The sequence below is a fragment of the Gallinula chloropus genome (assembly GCF_964237585.1).
Source record: "Gallinula chloropus genome assembly, chromosome: 14".
In the NCBI taxonomy this organism is placed as follows: Eukaryota; Metazoa; Chordata; class Aves; order Gruiformes; family Rallidae; genus Gallinula; species Gallinula chloropus.
Window position 1 is genome coordinate 9434225 of NC_140099.1, and position 17766 is coordinate 9451990.

The following is a 17766-nucleotide window of genomic DNA, read 5'->3' on the forward strand; positions in this document are numbered from 1 at the left end:
GCATCTGTGTATATACAATAGCTGGTATTCAAAGAATCCATTAATTCCAGTTCCTGTGGTTCTGGACCAATTGGGACTCTATCATCCCAAGAATCATACCTTGTCATGCCCTCACTGGCATTATAAATATAAGGACATCTTGCTATTTTACTCATTGCAACCTCAAAAACTTTCCAGGTGGAACTATTCAGTGGCACTCCTACCAAACATGTGATAAATGGAGTACTTGGTGTGGCAAGACTAGCACAAAAAGTAGTAGCATTCAAAGCTTGAGATAATGTAACCCAATACGTTTTGCCTTGGATCTAATGCGGTCCCAGTCCCCAAATAACAAAATACAAAATTTAAATAAATCTATAAAAATACAATTATTAGCCCCCCTTTATTTAAGGCAATTGGTGGGTTCATAATAACTATTCTAGAGTGGTGACGCTTGGACTCAATCGTTTTTGTTTGGTATTTTCTGGTTCTTGGGTATCTGGTGCCTTTTTCAGCCTTGGTGTATGGAGCCACCTCGTGATAGGACTGGAGGGCTTAATACCCCACGATTTCCTTATGCCTCTGCCTCCTTTGCCTACTCCGTTGCTTGGAGCAGCAAGGTGTTCCATCTTCTCGGCAGCAGTCATAGTCTTCAGGGGTTCTTCCTGTCCTCAGCTTACAAGTGTTATAGGCTTCCCAATTTTTATGTTTCACTTCCAGGGCTGAACAATCCAAATGTTTCACCTGGGACTGGCACACTACCCGAATTATTTTTGGGCTACCTTGTTTATATTCATTAGGATATGTACAACCTAATTTGGGATTTATCCCTTTTGTATATATCCTCCACCACTCTTCAGACACTTGGATAATCTCTCCAATTTTTACTGCTAATTTAAGGGTTAATTCGGTTAGTTTTCTTTCTGCCCAATAACATTTTTCACAAATGTCTGGGGTATATTCTCTTTCTCTATAATGTACCCACCAATTGTCTTTACACACTCGACACTCAAAACAAAAGAAAGTGTAACATATACATCCAACATTTGAACAAAATAAATTGTCATTCATAGACAGTTTTACTCGCTGGTTCTTCGAAAGGTGGCGTTTAAGTTGTCAGGATTGTTTGTAGTTTCCCACGGAGATTCTGGAACCGGTCTTTATTCTGCTCGTGTGCGTCCAACCTCTTTCGGCCGTTCAAACCGCAGTATCTGTGGTAAGCAACGCAAGAAAGGGTCCCTCCCCCCCGGTATCTTTTTTTTCTGAGTTGTTGTTTATTGACCTTCTGGCATGTCAGGCACTTTCCCACCATCCTTTTGGCGATTTTATAAATTCCAATACACATATACTTGGTTCCAAAGTGGTCCACTAGTGCCTGTACTACCCAGTGGATAAATAAACAGCGACCTGTTGGCAAGGGTATGTCCCTCAAGTCAGGTCACACTTCAATATGATATTCTATTATGTCTAAGCAGTTATGCTCAAGTTTTTGGTTATTAGTCTCCCCTTTTGATAAAAAGGTGGCAGGATTGAGGCATGATTCAGCAGTTATAACTAAATCATCTTTTTCCATTAAAATTGCTTCATACTTCAAAATCCTAGAATCAGTGAGACCTCTTCCTGCCTTCTGAGTCAGAATTGTCCTTACTTGATGTGGAGTGCTTACTATAAGTGCTCTTCCAAAAGTTAGCCTTCTGCTTTCTACCACCAAGAGGGCTGTGGCTGCTACTGCCTGTACACATTCAGGCCACCCTCGGGATATTGGGTCCAGCAGTTTAGATAAATAGGCAATTAGCTGTCGTTTGCCTCCCCACTTTTGAGTAACTCCCCCCCTCTCCCCCAGGGCTGTTTCCTTATCTATGGTAGCAAACAAGTGGAATGGTTTGTTAAGGGAGGGCAGTGCCAACACAGGAGTAGTGATCAAGTTTTGTTTTAATCCTTGTATTAATTCTTTTTCTTCATTACTCCATACCAAGTCATTAGGCTCTTCTAACAATTTAAAATATAATCCCTTTGTTTTTAGTACAAATGATTCAATCCATAGGCGACAATAGTCTGTCAATCCCAAAAATTTTCACAGCTCTTTCTTAGTTTTCGGCAGAAGTAACTCAACTACTCCTCTTATCTTCTCAGGGTTTATTTTCTGTCTCCCTTCACTGATTAGATGTCCTAAATATTTAACTTTCTTTTCCATGTACTGCAGTTTGTTTTTTTTGATACTTTTAGTCCCTGTTTCCCTAGGAAATTTAGCAAAGCATTTGTTGTTTCCTTTACGATTCTCTTATTTTTCCCTGAGATTAAAAGATCATCTACATATTGTAGAAGGGTGACTTCAGTTGGGACTTTAAACTTTTCTAATACTTGTTTCAATGCTTGTCCAAATAAATTTGGTGATTCAGTGAATCCCTGAGGTAAAACTGTCCATCTAAATAATTTGTTGCTTTTGTCCTGTGAAAGGATCTTCCCATTCAAAAGCAAACATGTCTCTACTATCAGGGTCCAGTGGACAGGTCCAGAAAGCATCCTTTAAATCAATCACACTAAACCATCTGTGGTCATCTGGTATTTTACTCAATAGAGTGTAAGGTTTAGGAACTACTGGGTGACGCACTTGAACTATTTGGTTTAACTGTCTTAAATCCTGTACCAAAGGATATGACCCATCGGGGGTTTTGTTTGTTTGTTTGTTTGTTGTCTTTTTTTTTTTTTACTGATAAGATTGCGGTATTAAAAGGAGACATACATGGTTTCCAAAGCTTATCTTTAATTAAACTCTCTATAAATGGTTGGAGACTTTTACAGCCTTCCAATGAAATAGCATACTGTTTTTTGGCAAATAATTTCATTGTCCCTTTTAAGTTTAATCTTTAAAGTGGTAATGTTTAATCCACCTCGATTACCCTCTCGCACCCACGCTATTGGATCAATTTGGTTTTCATCTTCCTCTGTTAGTAAAGCCATGGATACCACAATTTGGTCATCCTGGGTTTTCAATTCCAATCCTAATTGTATTATCGAATCTCTTCCCAATAAATTAGTTCCGGAATCAGGGATATATAAATTGCCCACAAATTTTCTCATCACCTAATCTTAAAGTGGTATTTTTCAAACATGGGGACTGGGAATCCTTTCCCTTTTACCCCGATACAGTTATACTTTGGTCTGATAGCTTCAGTCCTTGAGGTATAAAATTTAAGGAAGTCCTAGAAGCTCAACCAGGGAGACAACATCCTCCTCCTCCTGGGGTCCCACCTTCAATTTTATCAAGGGTTCTTGGTAGGACCTTAAATTAATAAACCCCTGACTTCCCTATTCATGTTCAAAGGACATGAAGGGAATTACCCTTTCTTCTTTTCTTAGCTCAGGACATTCTCACTTAAGATGTCCCTGTTTGCTACACCCGTAACATCCTGCTGAGAGAAAACCAGCCCATAGGGATTGCCAAAGTTTTCTCCTACCTCGGCCAATTCCTCCTTCATTCATGTTTCTCACACCCCTCCCACTTCCTTTTGTCCAGCTTTTCCCTCTATCTCTAGGTGAGACTGGCTCTGTTCTTTTCTTTACTACCTCATCAACAGCAGATACCATCATTTTTGCTTTCTGCTTCTGCTTTTCTTACTCTCTTTTCACAAACACTTTCTGAGCCTCTCTTAGTAAATCTTCCAAAGATCTTTCACTCCAACCATCTATCTTCTGTACCTTTCGCCTAATATCAGGTCATGCTTTAGTCACAAAATAAACTTTCAGAAGACCTTGTGCTACAGGATCTTCAGGATTCATACCCGAATATTTTCTCATTTGATCTCTCAGTCGCTGTAAAAACACTGAGGGTGTCTCATCTTTTTCCTGCTCAATCTCAAAGGCTTTAGTAAAGTTTTGAGACTTAGGAGCAGCCTCCTTTATACCTTCTATGATTAGGTTTCTTAAATCTCCCATGTTAAAACAGGCTGTTTCTGCTAGTTGGGGTAGCAAGTATTGTGATCAATTGCTCGCAGAATCTTTTCCTTTAAGCTTTGCACATAGATTTTCAAGCTATCAGGAAGACCCCTAATCAGTGGTTTAAGGTGTGGCAAGGGGAATGCCTTGCCTCCATGGCTCATACATGCTTGAATACACACAGCCTTTTTGCACTGATTCTGCCAGCCCAGATAATTTAATGGAGCCAGCAGTTTTTCACCCAATCCTGTCCCTGGGGTAAGGGACAAGATCAGTGCATCTCAAGATTGCAAAACTTATCTATCCCCCAGGCCAGGGAAGAAGCATCATTAGAGATACTGACTGCCTTAGAGGCGGCCATCCTATAATTACATACAAACTTCACAGGGGCAATACATCCTGAGAGGGCCACACTGTAGTATCCAAATTTCCCCTGTTCACTTTCAGGAGGTCACACTGTAGTTACACAGTTTACGTTACCCACATCATACACTCTTTATTCTTTCATCGCCTAGACAGCTAGTCCCCTCAGTGGGCAATCATTAACCCCAAAGGACTGTCTGGCGGCTTACCGTGTAGCACTACCCTTGGGCTACCCATGGGATCAGACAGCTTGCTCTTCTTCTGTCCCATCATCTGGAGCGCACTCAGTCAACAATATATTCACTCGCTTCCCCTGGTTCGTGGCTCACGCCCTCGCGGGCAATGAGAACCGCACTACTGAGGGTCCGCACTCGCTTGGGGAATGCGAGCTGCCGGTCCCCCTCTCATGCACACACACACTCGCCGCGCTTCCAGGATCCCCGACCCAGACCGAACGGATTTCCCCCCCAGATACTCACGCGTCCTGCGTCTTCGTCCGGACCTTTGTGCACAAAGTTTATAGGGTCTGCCGGCCTCCCTTGCCTAATATCTTGGAATTTGGGTTCGTCGGTGCAATCGAGATGGGAAATGGGCTACCAAGGCCGCCAAACAACAGGCGGGGCGCCTCCCTGATAAGACCAAGAGTCCCATCTCGTGAGTTGCATCCGAGTCACGGCACCAAATTGTTATAAATTTGAGACATACTCCAGTTGATAAAGCCAAACAACAATTTATTAATTAAGCAAGCCCGCAAGATATAGGCAAATATCAGCGCTGGGCGTCCGGAGGAGACCCTTGCTCCTGCAAACGGCACGCCCCTCACCCTTCTGGAGTCCCCTTTTTATAGTCCTGTAGTTCCGGGTACACGTGGCATATTCCGGTGTTTTTCTGTAGCTGTGTAAGCTGGTAGTGGGGGTCGTCCTGGTCCCCCGTAGTCCTCCTCTACGTTGTGTTCAGTATCTTATTTGGTTAACTCATTTAATCCTATCAGGATGTTGCTAGTGATAAAACAATGGTTCCCCTTTTGACCTGGTTACCTATTCACAGCCATAGTCTACCACAGGCACCAACTCAGCAAGATCTGAAGTTCTTTCAGGGTGTTACTAGTGATGGAACAATGGTTCCCCTTTGCCCTAGTTGCTTATTTACAGTCATAGAAGGTTTGAGAACAATTACTTATTACACTTACAACCTTCCTGTGAACTTGCAGCAACTTCCTCACTGGTATGTCTGCCAAAGATATTGAATATTGTCTTCTCCTTGAGGGTAAGGGAGTATTTTTCTCTGTATGATATCCATTCTTCATGGGATGTTTCTTTTGAAAGCCATCCTTATTTCTGGCTCAGAACTCTGTATCAGTCAAAACCTTAAATTTTATCTGATATCCACGTCTTTTCTCCACACTCTGAATGCCAATGAAGCTCTACCTCATTTCTTATTTCTCTTATTATTCCTGATTTCTGACAGAATCAAAAATTCAAGATCTTTTCTGAAGCTCTTTCTGTCAACAGCTGAATGATCTGGGGATATTGTCATCTCTGTATGCACACCATTCATGTAGATAACAGGCTGTCATGGCCTGTTTTAAGACTGCAGTCAAGGCTGCATCCATGATTGGAATGAACACTAGCTCTTCAGCTAAGTGGATGGTAAAGCTGAGAAACTTCACCTTTCCTGTCATCTTCCAGTCATTCATGTGGAGCTCTTTTCAATTTCATGAGGCCCTGGGCCATCTTTGAAGGATCCGGTAATGGTGCTGCACTTGGCAGTGTTCTTAGTCTTTATTGGTATGAAGAACTTTCATTACCTCTCTGTGGTAAATATGCAGCCTTCCTCTGTGCTCACGTTGTGTCAATATGCATGTGGGCAATCACTGTAAAATAGAACACCTTATTTAAGAAAGTTTCTTCGTAATGTGCATATAGATTTCTTACCTTTTCACCTCACAGTGAACATCAAGGAAGACAGAGAATAATTTTTTCCTCTAGAGAAAGGACTGGAAGGGAAAGTACTGTAGAAATAAAAATTATATGGTCAGGAAGCAGGTATTGCCCCTGCCTTCTTCCATATCATGAATGTATTTGTGCACTATGTATATGAAAAAATGCTCCATTTGCTGGTAAGTTGTCTCCTTTCCCAAAATCTGCACATGAAAAATGCTGATATAAGTGGGCATTAGCACATTGAATGGGCCATCATAATGTCTTTAGAATAGCACTAGCCATGGATGCTAGGCTCTACTTGCTTTGAAAGTCTATGACATGAATAAATATCACCAATTGTCACTGTTTGTCATTAGGGAGTAACCAGTTGCAACTACTGGGATCTAGAGGCAATTTTTTTGTTGTTGTTTTGAACACGTCTTTCATGCTGACATTTGCTTAACTGGTGGCAATAAGACAGCTATGTTTGCCACTGGGATGAGAAAAATCTGACACCTGCTCCTTTCTGGATACAAATATTCCATAGAGATCCTATATACTCAACTGGTGCTCGGGCGATTAGGATTTGATTCTTAGTGTGAGTGGGTTATTGTGTGCTGCTTGTGTTAATTGCCCTGTTGCTGCTGCATTCTAATGACCACAGAGGTCTTGCTTCACTTTACCCTAGTTGTATGTCTGGCCTCTTTTTGCAGCATGGATAAGATTTTCTGATGCATTTCTGTTCTATGTTTAGGAACTTAAGTTCAGGACTTGGAATTTCTCAGCTAAATTCAAAGTTACTCAGGACCTCCCAGGATCTGTCCCCCAGTAAGAACAGAAAAAGGAAGCCATTGCAATGGTTGGAGGGCAGAGTTATACAAAAGGTTACTAAACATTATTGCTTGTGCTTGATGACTTCCAACTGCCCTGCCACCCACCTTCTTGCTGAGCCAGAAGCAAATTTGAAAAAGAAACCGCTGTGCATCACTTCCCTAGCAGAACATGTTGCAGACAAAGGGAATCGAAACCACAAGTAGAGAATTGGATTTCCCCTGCTTTCTCCAAAATAAATATTTGTTTGCGAGAAAAGCAGCCGGAAGAATGAGACATGTACCCCTGACACTAAAGGCTTGTGTGTTTGTGCCGGCTGCAGTAGAGATATGATGGTCCACTGAGTGTTATCTGAGGTCAGGCTGAGCTCCATCACCCTAACTTTTGAAGTAACGTCTTTGGCTACTTGCAAAAAGCAGAGAGAGAAGGAAGGTCCAGGAAGTCCAGCAAGGACTGTAGGAAGTGAAAAACAAATATGTGCAGTGGGGCTGCCCCTTGGAGCTGCTCATTGCACTGCTCCTTCCAAACAGCAGGATCATTTTTCTTGAAGCCCTTGAGGAGGAGGACACACACTTTTGGGCAGCGTCATTTGCTGGTAATCTGCTGGAATGAGTTCCAAAGGGATGGTTTTAGTATAAAAGTATCTATACCTAAAACATGTGCCCAAGCCCAGCAGGGAGCTCACAGACAGTGTCTGGGGAGAAGTACCTCCAGGAGATGGTTTGCAAAAAGGGGAGCCAATGTATCTGAACTCCTTAGGCTGTGGATGCAGGGCAGTCTACCTGGGACTCATTTTTAAAAAGTTATGGTAGTAGAGATCTATGCTTTGTCTAGTAGTTAGCAACTGGAAAGTGGACAAAATTGGTTACAGACCCCTTCTTCCAGTTTGAATGGGTTTACACTCTAGTTTTCCAGTTTCTTAAAGGTGGCCCAAAGGAGTGTATTCCTTCTCTGAGCAGTTGGGAAGGCAACAGATTAGGAGTGAATGATGCAGCAGAGCACTCTTGCTAGCTAAGGCCGTTAACTGGGGAAAATCTTCTCAGGTCCCTCATCTGAATTCCATCATGCAGGTGAGAATCCTCATAGTGAGGCTGTGGATGGGGCAAATATACTTGTTCTTTGAAAGAAAGTGTCCCATTACTTGATGCTTTTTTTCATCCACCATCTGCTTCCTTTTCTTGCAGAGGGGCAATAAAGGACAAGATATAGCATGGAAACTGCCATTAAAGAGTCAATTTTTATAAGCAGTTACCGCATGAGATTATCTGGAGCACCACAATTATGGCCTTTCGCAAGCTTAGGGAAATGTTGTGGTGTCTCATATGGCACTATTTGGTAACATTTATTCAGCAGAGATTTTTATGGCCAGTGTGCACTCTAAATTCATAGTCTTTATTTTCGAACTATTTTGCTCTTGTCCACTGTTTCAGTTCTCATTTTCAGCTGTTACCTGGCACGAATTTGCACAGAAGAACCTCCCCTGTCATCAGAAAGCCAGAAAAATCCATTCAGATTAGGAGACGGAAGGAGATTTAGAAAGTCTCTTTTGGATCATGCCTGTGCCTTCACAAGAGCCATATTTTTATTATGCCCTTACATAACCTGTCCCCTGTTTCAAATACAGCTTGAAAAAAACCCTCCTTTGTACAAGAACACGACCAGCTGAGTAAATAGAAAAAAACGTTGAACTTGTGGCTAGTACTTACTGACGCCCTAACTATTCTGATACATGTGCCTGCATAGCAATACATTTTGGAGAGAAATAGTGATATTGAGAAACATGAAAACAGTTGGTAAAGGCTACAAGTTAACCTGAAAACATATTCCTGGTAGCACAGTTAAAGGGGAGGGAGAGGTATTCAGAGGTAAATTCAGGTCAGTTGGCATCTTCAAAAACAAGACTTACATGACTTCTGAAACAAAGACATACACAAAGAGAGAACAAGTCACAGAAACACCAAATTTGCCACAATGTCATGAGAGGGAAAAGGAGGGAAAAAAAAACCCAGGAAGACAAAAAGAACCCAGCAGTAAAATGAATATATTCATGCAGTGTCAGTCTCTCCAGACAAGAAATGGTGCCAAGCAGAACCGCATCAGCGTGTGGCCGTTTCTTGCACTAACACTAAAAACATCTGTTGAGGTACAGTGTTTATATCGTCTGCCAAATAAGAGTTTTTTAATCTTAAAACATATGCTGGAAATAGGAAAATTTGGGCAACAACAAAAAGAAAAAAAAGAGGGGTGGGTGGACAATAAATTAAAAGTGAGAAATGGGGGAGGACAAATTGGAAAAAATGTTTTCTGCATAGTGCATCACAGTTAATTCAGGTCATCTCAGGTCATCAAGGGAAAGGAAGCTCATGGAGGAATTCACAGATCACTCAGAAGTTAAACCAAGGAATGTTCTTCATGTCAGAGACTTCATCGTTCAAACATTGGGTTTTGAATAGTTAATCCTAAGACTCAGAATTCAGCTAGAGTCTGAGGATATGTCTAATTTAAGACACAAGAACTGAAGCTGACAGCAATGCTCCTATTTTTGCAGGCAAGTATATCTCACATTTTTGCAGGGCAGCATATAGTTTAGCACCCAGCTGAGCCAGGGCCTAATATTGGCTCTGCAGAAATGATGCCTCCATGCTACTTGGCTAAACACTTATTTGAATGAATTTTAGACATACAATGAGTTAATTATTTAAATATTCCTCACCTTCCCATTTATGTATCTGATTAAACTAGAATATAGAATTCACAAATATTTCAATGAGAATAATTGGCAGATATGATCAAACAGGTTATTCAAATATTTATAGGATATTATTCAAATAAAGTACTTAAGTATTTTGATAATAAAATCTTCTTATAGATGGTAGGTTAATTTCATTTCTGAGATATAAAATATAAGTGTGCGAGAACATTGTTCAGTGGAGTAATTTCAGTGATCATAGTATCATAAACATGTGTAAATAGACAAATTGAGTTTATATCACTGGCTCTTTGAAATCAAGAAAGTCTTTCATTCATATCAGTCTCCCTTTAGTACCATCTTAGGTCTACAGTACAGGATGTATTTCTAAAGAGAGAAACAGACAACAAACCCACTTGAATATAATTTATCGGTTCAATTAATTCCATGTGAATTGTGCTTTTAGAAGTGAAAATGTGCCTAGGGTAAAATTCAGTCCCCTAGAAATCAAAGAGAAAACTCCCACTCCCTTCAAAAAAGTTGAGATTTCACCTTTATTATACTTGACTTTCAAGTACAAAAGATTTATGCATAATGAATCACTGTCTGGGATATGGTTAATTGCACATATGTTATCAAAATCTGCATCACATTAATTGTGTTATATATCCATCAAGATTTACTTTATTTTTTCTGTTCCATTTATTTAATGTTATATTTTTGAAAATCACAGTAGATTACGGGAGTTTTTTGGTACTTCTTTTGCACCCAATGAAACAATGTTAAACTTTGGATTCTGGTAGAGTACACCACCTGGAGACAACCTATTTCTGGAATATATAAACTTTGGAATGATGCAATTAGACCAAATGGGAGACGTTTCCCAAGGGTAGCACTCAGAGCTACATGATTTCCAACCTTCTCTGATTTTTAATGACTTTGATGGAATTCCATAGATTAGGTATATAGCTGAGTTTTATCAGACATTTCTGTTGTAAAGAAACATAGATCTTATGTGCCTAAATAACGCTATTTACCAAGGGGGTTGTTTTTTCCTGAATGCTAAGAGAACATTTTTGTATGATCATCAAAAAGCAAAAGCCAGCCTTAGCCTTTGGATATCCATTGCAGAAAAATCTTACTGGCTCTTCTGCTAAAATGCTAGTAACAAACTGAGGTTATTTTTTCATTATTGGAAGCCTGCAATGTTTTAAAATATCACTAGCAAATAAAATATTTGTGGCCAAATTTTCAAATCAGATAATTTCCTTCAAAAGTTCAAGATTGTTCTGGGGTTTCATGGCTTTTTCACTGATATGCGTTAGGAGAACCTCCAGTGATCTGCAAAGAATGCAACATAGATTATGTAGAAATAAACTTGCATCTTGTGACATCCCTCTTCCAATGGATGTTAAGTTTCATGTGACACCAAAGCTTTGGCTGGAACTTTGGTGATTTTGAATGTGAACTAAATTTGCAGTTTATATCCTCTTTAACTGTAATTCTTATTTCTCAGAGAAAGCTGACTAACCCTTCCTTCTCTGATCAACAGATGTTTGTCTTCTTCAGTGAGAATCTACATGGTCTTCATTGAAATATGGAAGTCTGATCTGTAAGTGAAATTTTGGTGACTAATAATCTGTTTGTTGTGTTCCATGATCACAATAATTTCACACACCGTGAATAGAAAAAAATATATATTAGTGAGATAGTTTAATTAGGAAATTCATCCACTGTTATTTGCCTGGGCTTAACTGACCATAATCAATAACTGATTTAGAGCTTTGATCCTTTAAAAAAATAATAAAAAAACCTGGTAGCATTTAGGGGTTTTCAAAACTTTAGGCAACATAAAGAAAAACAGTTTAAGGTTTCACAAAACTGTTGAGTTTTGCAAAACATTTTCCCCTTTAATTTGAACCATAATTTTCTCAAAGAAAATTAAATTAAAGAAACAACAAACATGTTTTTGTAATTAAACCGAATACTGAGCTGTGCAAACAGTAAAGATCCTTGTTCAAAATTAATTTTTCTCCTGCTTCTGGGATTACCAGGGGAATAAAATTATAGCAAAACAAAACAGAAAAACCTGCTATAACCTAGAACTTGTGTTTTACCAGAAGCAAAAGGAAATTTAAGCTTAATAGTTTAGAGTTCTATTCTGTCTCAAAACCCCATGATTTTAGAGTTTGTTATAAATTTGACAAAATTAGAAGTCTCATCATTCCTGTCACCAGAAGCCAAAGTCATACCTCTGATTTTATTTTATTTTTTCTTTATGGCTTCCTATTTTACTTTTTCCTTCTCTGTACATAGGGGATATTTTGATGTGGTTGTCTGGAATGTGAAAACAAGGACAGCATATTAAGTCAATAGATATTGTCTACACTTTAGAGGAAAGGGTCCCTTCTAGGGTAGGGAGCCTACCTGGAGGTGAGAAAGTCTCACAGAAATACACAAACACTTTTAGGGTGACTGTCTGCTTCTTTTTTATTTAGGTGAAAATTAAAAAAAAAACCAAAACCCCAAACCCATAAAGCAACATCTGACCTGTGAAACTGTTTCCATAAACACAGAAATGATGTTTTTAGAAAGAGGTCAGATTCCTTTGAGGAAATTGCTTGTCCATTTAAATACTGAAACACTCACTTTGGCTTCAGAAGTCTAAGTCTCATAGGATATCACAGTATTAAGCATATCACTCTTCTGAGGGTGGTTGCCTAAGTGTGCCTTCCTTCTTTAGCTACCCATCAGTCCTTTGCTCTGTTGAAATCTTACCATCTGTTTTGTGTTGAGCCAGTTGAATAAACTATTGCTCCCCTTATTCTTTGTGTACAGAGCTGCCTTTTAGAACACAATGTTTAGTCAAGCTCATTGGCCCACAAATTTCTTCTTCTTATCCAGTTGTCCTGCCCCATGTGCCCCAGTTGTGCTTGGGTTCTCAAGAGTCCAAAGTCAACATTGTAGAGTCACGGGCATGCTGAGTTTGTGGTTGAGGGCACATCCAAATATTGCTACATCCCAGATTTGGTTCAAATACTTAGTGTAGCCCATTTATTCTAATTAAATAAATGACATTTCTGCAAAGAAAAGAAGAATGGGGAGAGAAAAGGAGCAAGGATCAACTGCTGAAGTCTTCCCTGTGTTCAAAAAACATGAGCATTCCTGTAACATTACACTGACTTGGTCACCAGGGACCCAGAGGCCCAGTTTCAAGTTTTTGCACAGTGCTCCAAGAGTCCCAAGCCACAGAGCTATGCCCATGACCTAATATTGCCAACATTAAGCAGATTTTCCGGGGAAATTTTTTTCAAGCACTTTTTTTTTTTAAATCTTGTTTTCTTCAAGTTGAACAGTCCTATTGCCTCCCTGAGGGCCAGAGGCTAACACGTGGAATAGATATCAATGAATTGTTTTCATCCTACAAACTAATGGCGATGTGAGAATTCCTTCAGTCTCTTCCTTCTCCTAAGAGACTTTTAAAAATATCACTTTCTTTGCTGTCCAACCTATCAGCTAAATGTTTTGTTGAGCATTTTAATAAGATTTCTGTAAATAAATCATGTGTATTTAAAATGCTTTAAAATGTGACCTAAAAAAGAAAATTATGAACTTACACGTTTCTTGTAACGATTTCTTATGACAAAAGGACCTGGTTTTTAAAATGTTGCTTTTCAGCTTGTTCCAGTCCATTTCTTCAGGCTGGCATTCAGTGGTATAAAGCCTCAGTGCATGAGTATGGCTATTTTATATCCTTCTAAGATAGGGTATTTTGCTGTATCACTCACTACCTAATAAAATAAATGGAGGAAAACTGCAGAGCGCGTACTGCCAATTTATCCTAGAATGTCTCGGCTTGTACTGGCGGATGGCCTGACCACTACAGCAACACGGTGTGCTTGTGGCCTCTCGCGGGCCAGCAGCTCCCCAGCTCCTGTGCTGCTCTATCACTGACTTGCTGTGTGGCCATATGCAAATAAAGCAACCGTCCTCGTAGCTCGGTTTTTCCTTACTCCTAAGGATGGCAGTGCTCATCTCCCGTGTTACAGGACTGAGACTTGTGAAGACTGAATCCAATGGCAGCAAGCTACCAAAACTTTGATCTTGCAACTTGGTATGGGTCAGGGTGCTTGCAGCCCAGCTGGGGTTGCGTTTGGGTCTGTGCATTTGGGTCCAAGGCAGGATGGATGCCACAGGATTTAGTCTGGGAAACCTCCTGCCAAAGCCAGGACTGGGTTGCCTGACTAGATTAAGCTGTTCCCTAGTGCTTGATAAGCTAAATGAATCCCAAGAAAATAACTTTTTATAATACTGTGAATATATAAAAAGGTCTAAAAACGAAATAGAAAAGCTGAATCTGTGATTATTGTTAATGATTTAGCTAGCATTGAGAGACAGTTCCCATAGATTCTATTATTTAGCCCTATTTTCAAGTGTATACACAGAATATCCAAATTAATCATATCTGTGTTAAAATATTAACATCAGGATGTAAAACTTAATCAAATCCCTTTCATTGCTTTGAAAAATGCAAACATTCATTTAGTCCATGCTGTATCTGACTTGGACTTGCATGTAATAATAAATCAGTTTTCCTAGACATTTAAGGGACAGCAAATGAAGAACAGAAATAATACAGTCAATTTGACAGAACATATTTCAGCAAAAATATGATTTTTGAATGTTCTTATGGCTGAGCTCACTTGTACCTGGATATTTATTTTTTTTGAAAGATAACCAGAATTTTGCCCATACACTTAAGATGAAAGGCATCATTCCAGTTAGTGAAGGAAAGTCTATTTTTTTCTTCTTCTCTTTCTTTTTCCTCTTTCCTCTCTTTCCTATTTTTCCTTTTCCCTTTTTCTTTTTATTTTACTTTTCTCTTTTTCTTTTTTCATTTTTATTTTTCCTCTTCTTTTTCCTTTTTCTTTTTCTTTTCCCTTTTTCTCTTCCTTTTTCTTGTTCCTTTTCCTTTCCTTTTCCCTTTCTCTTTCCATTTTCCTTTCCCTTTTCTTCTTGAATTATTCTTTTCTGACCATGAAGAAATATATTTCTAAAATCTATTATTTACTTGCCCAGTAAAAAAGATAAACTAATAATGCTTTTGCTTTTTTCCACCCCAGGAAACAATCATTTTGCAGCTGAGCATCTGCTACAATAGGTTTATATTTTAGAATATTTAATCTGTTGGGATGAGTTAATGTTTCCAGGGAGTGGCATTGCAATAATAGTTAAAATGTCTTTCTCCTATAAATATGAGATCAGATTATTTGAAAGCAAAGTTTGAATACTAAGGCATTTAATTAGTTTGGCTCCCAAAGTCGTCAAATAATAGCTCCTTCAAAACAATCCCCTTTAAGTGGATGAGATTCCTGGAAATACTATGACATACATCATAATAGCTCGTTGCAAACATAGATCTGGAGACTTTCTCCTGCCAATAAATGAAGATGCTAGAACACAGAAAATTACTCATTGTAGATACCCTTGTTGGTTCCTGGAAGTATCATTTCTTGTTTTCATATTGATATTCACCACTGATAGCCATTGAAAATGGGCGTGGAAACACTATTTCTGAAATACACTTAGGATGGGATGAAACCAAGGCAGGAAGAGAATATGAATTTGAATTCAGCACTACAAAAATCTAATATAATGTCATAATTTTAGAATTTAAACAGGCATCTTACAGAATACTTTCTCTAAGACCAGATACAAGTAAGATCCATTGCTACAAATGCAATGATCTTTTTTTTGTGAGTTGTTTCTAATGTATTGTAGAAGGAGATTAGAAGCTCAAGAATATATTAATTTATGTAGACTTTGCCTAGAGGATCTTGCCTGAAAGTACTTGACAAAAAACCCTCTTATCTTTGTTGGTAAAATTAACTCATCACTGATGTTCGACTTTGATGCCAGTGTAAAGGGACTTCAGTATTGTTAATGGGCAGGGAAGGAGAAAAGACAAGGAACCATCAGAAAGACCTGAGGTACAGCCAAGTTCTAGAGAAAATATGCACTATTATGGTTCATTGTAATTTAAGTTAATACAAGAGAAGCCAAAGAGAGAGGTATATTTGGAATTATAACCAGGGCATTCATTCTTTTTGGAGCAGGTTGAGAACTTATGTACTAGTATTGTCCTGTTCTTATAAATATTAACTCAAATAGTTGTAACATGAATACTGAAATTTCATGCTTGCATGTGTTCAATGGAGGACTCTCAAATATCAGTAACGTCCGTTAAAAATATTAAGTATCATTACAGATTATTCTATTTTTTAATGTGGGACCTGGGAAAATTCAAAGGGCAGTCTGACATTGTGTGTGCAAAGGACGCACACAAATCCTTAGTCTCTTTTTTTGGCATATTTACAATTTTAAAAAGTCTAAAGCAGTTTTTGGACTTTTTTATATAAAAAAGTAAAAGATATGTATTCTTAAATGTCAAGGAATGTATAAATTAATTTGTGAAGTCACATGGATTTCCTTTTTCCCTCAAATAAAATGTTCAATTCCTTTCTATTTAGGTGAAGAATTGGTCCCAATTGGTAAAAGGAAGAAAAAAGGAGGTTTTGAGCAGCTAAAAACCATTTCAGGGTACACAGATCAACTTAGACTAGAACTAAAACAACAACAGCAATATCACCACCACCACCACAGTCTTCCAGTCCTCTGACTAGTACTTATCTGACCAGTAATGGCCAAAAGCCATCTATCATTGCTTTAAATACATGATGATAAAAACAGAGTCTGGAAAATATCGTTGCTTGATCTATTTGGTAAACTTTCAAATATTTCTTTCAGAAGATTTGCCAGGCAAACAGCATAGTATAAAATTTAGTTTTATTTAATTTGTGTTTTATTGCTTTTGAATTTAACTTTTAAAAAAAAAGACATGATTAAAGAACTATAGCTGAGTGAAGGTACAAAGCTTCTGTTGTAGAAAGCTGCATGTATCTGAGTTTGCAGATCATGGATTTGTAGGTGCATTTTAGTCCAGAAAAGTGTGCTGCAGTGATGTTTAGTGGGTTTAAACCTGTGTCTGAAATGAGCTGGACTCAGCCTTTTTCTTTGTTATGGCTGCTGTTGGTTGTGTCAATGCCAAAATATCAGTACATCAAGGCAGGAACACCATCCATTCCTTGTTTCAAAGGGATATCACATTATTCATTCTTTACTTGCCAACCTAAAAGAAAGGCTGAGTCAACACACTAGTACTTTGCAGAGACGCTAAATAACTAAACTTCTAATTGAGCTTTATTTTCACTGTAGAATTTAAATGAACGAAATCCAATCTTTAAGTAAAACCTATCCATGAAGATCCTTCCCTCACAAAATAGCATTTTCTTTTGGATTGTCTGAAGATTTTACTCCTTGCTGTCCTGAAATATCCATTTGGCTTCCATTTAGATTTCTCCTGTGGGGGTGGGGAAGTTCATTAACCCAGATTTTTAATTTTCTATGTATGACAGCTAGAAAGCATGAAAAAATTTCTGAACACATTTCATTAACAGCTCTGTAAACAGCAAATGTTTGCTACCTATGGATGCTTCTTGGTTTATTGCAGAATTCTGATGAGTAGCAGGCAGGATTGGGATGTGCAACATGCCATTGCTTTCTGACCTGCTGCTGGGGATGCAGAAGATGAGTCATAGAATCACAGAATGGTTTAGGTTGCAAGGGACCTTAAAGATCATCTAGTTCCAAACCCTTGCAAATGAGCATCTGTCCTCTTGAAAACTGTCAGGGAGGGGGCATCCATAACTTCCCAGGGCAACCTGTGCCACTGCCTCACCACACCCACAGTAAAAGAATTTCTTCCTTCACGTAATCTAAATCAGCACTCCTTCAGTTTAAGGCCATTACCTCTTGTCACTACACTCCCTGATGAACAGTCCCTCTCCAGCTTTCTTGAAGGCTTCCTTCAGGTACTTAAAGGGTGCAATAAGGTCTCCCTGGAACCTTCTCCAGGCTGAACAAGCCAAATTTCTCAGCCTGTCTTCATAGGAGTGGTGCTTCAGACATCTGATCTTCTTTGTGGCC

The 17766-nt window shown here is 38.9% G+C and overlaps 1 long non-coding RNA gene across 1 annotated transcript; it reads left to right on the forward strand.

The window, feature by feature from the left end:
- Positions 1-5464: 5464 nt before the first annotated feature.
- LOC311196913 lies at positions 5465-13451 on the forward strand. The gene is made up of 3 exons (XR_014617608.1): positions 5465-5502; positions 11273-11332; positions 13399-13451. It is a non-coding gene; the product is annotated as an uncharacterized lncRNA (long non-coding RNA).
- The last annotated feature ends 4315 nt before the right edge of the window (positions 13452-17766 follow it).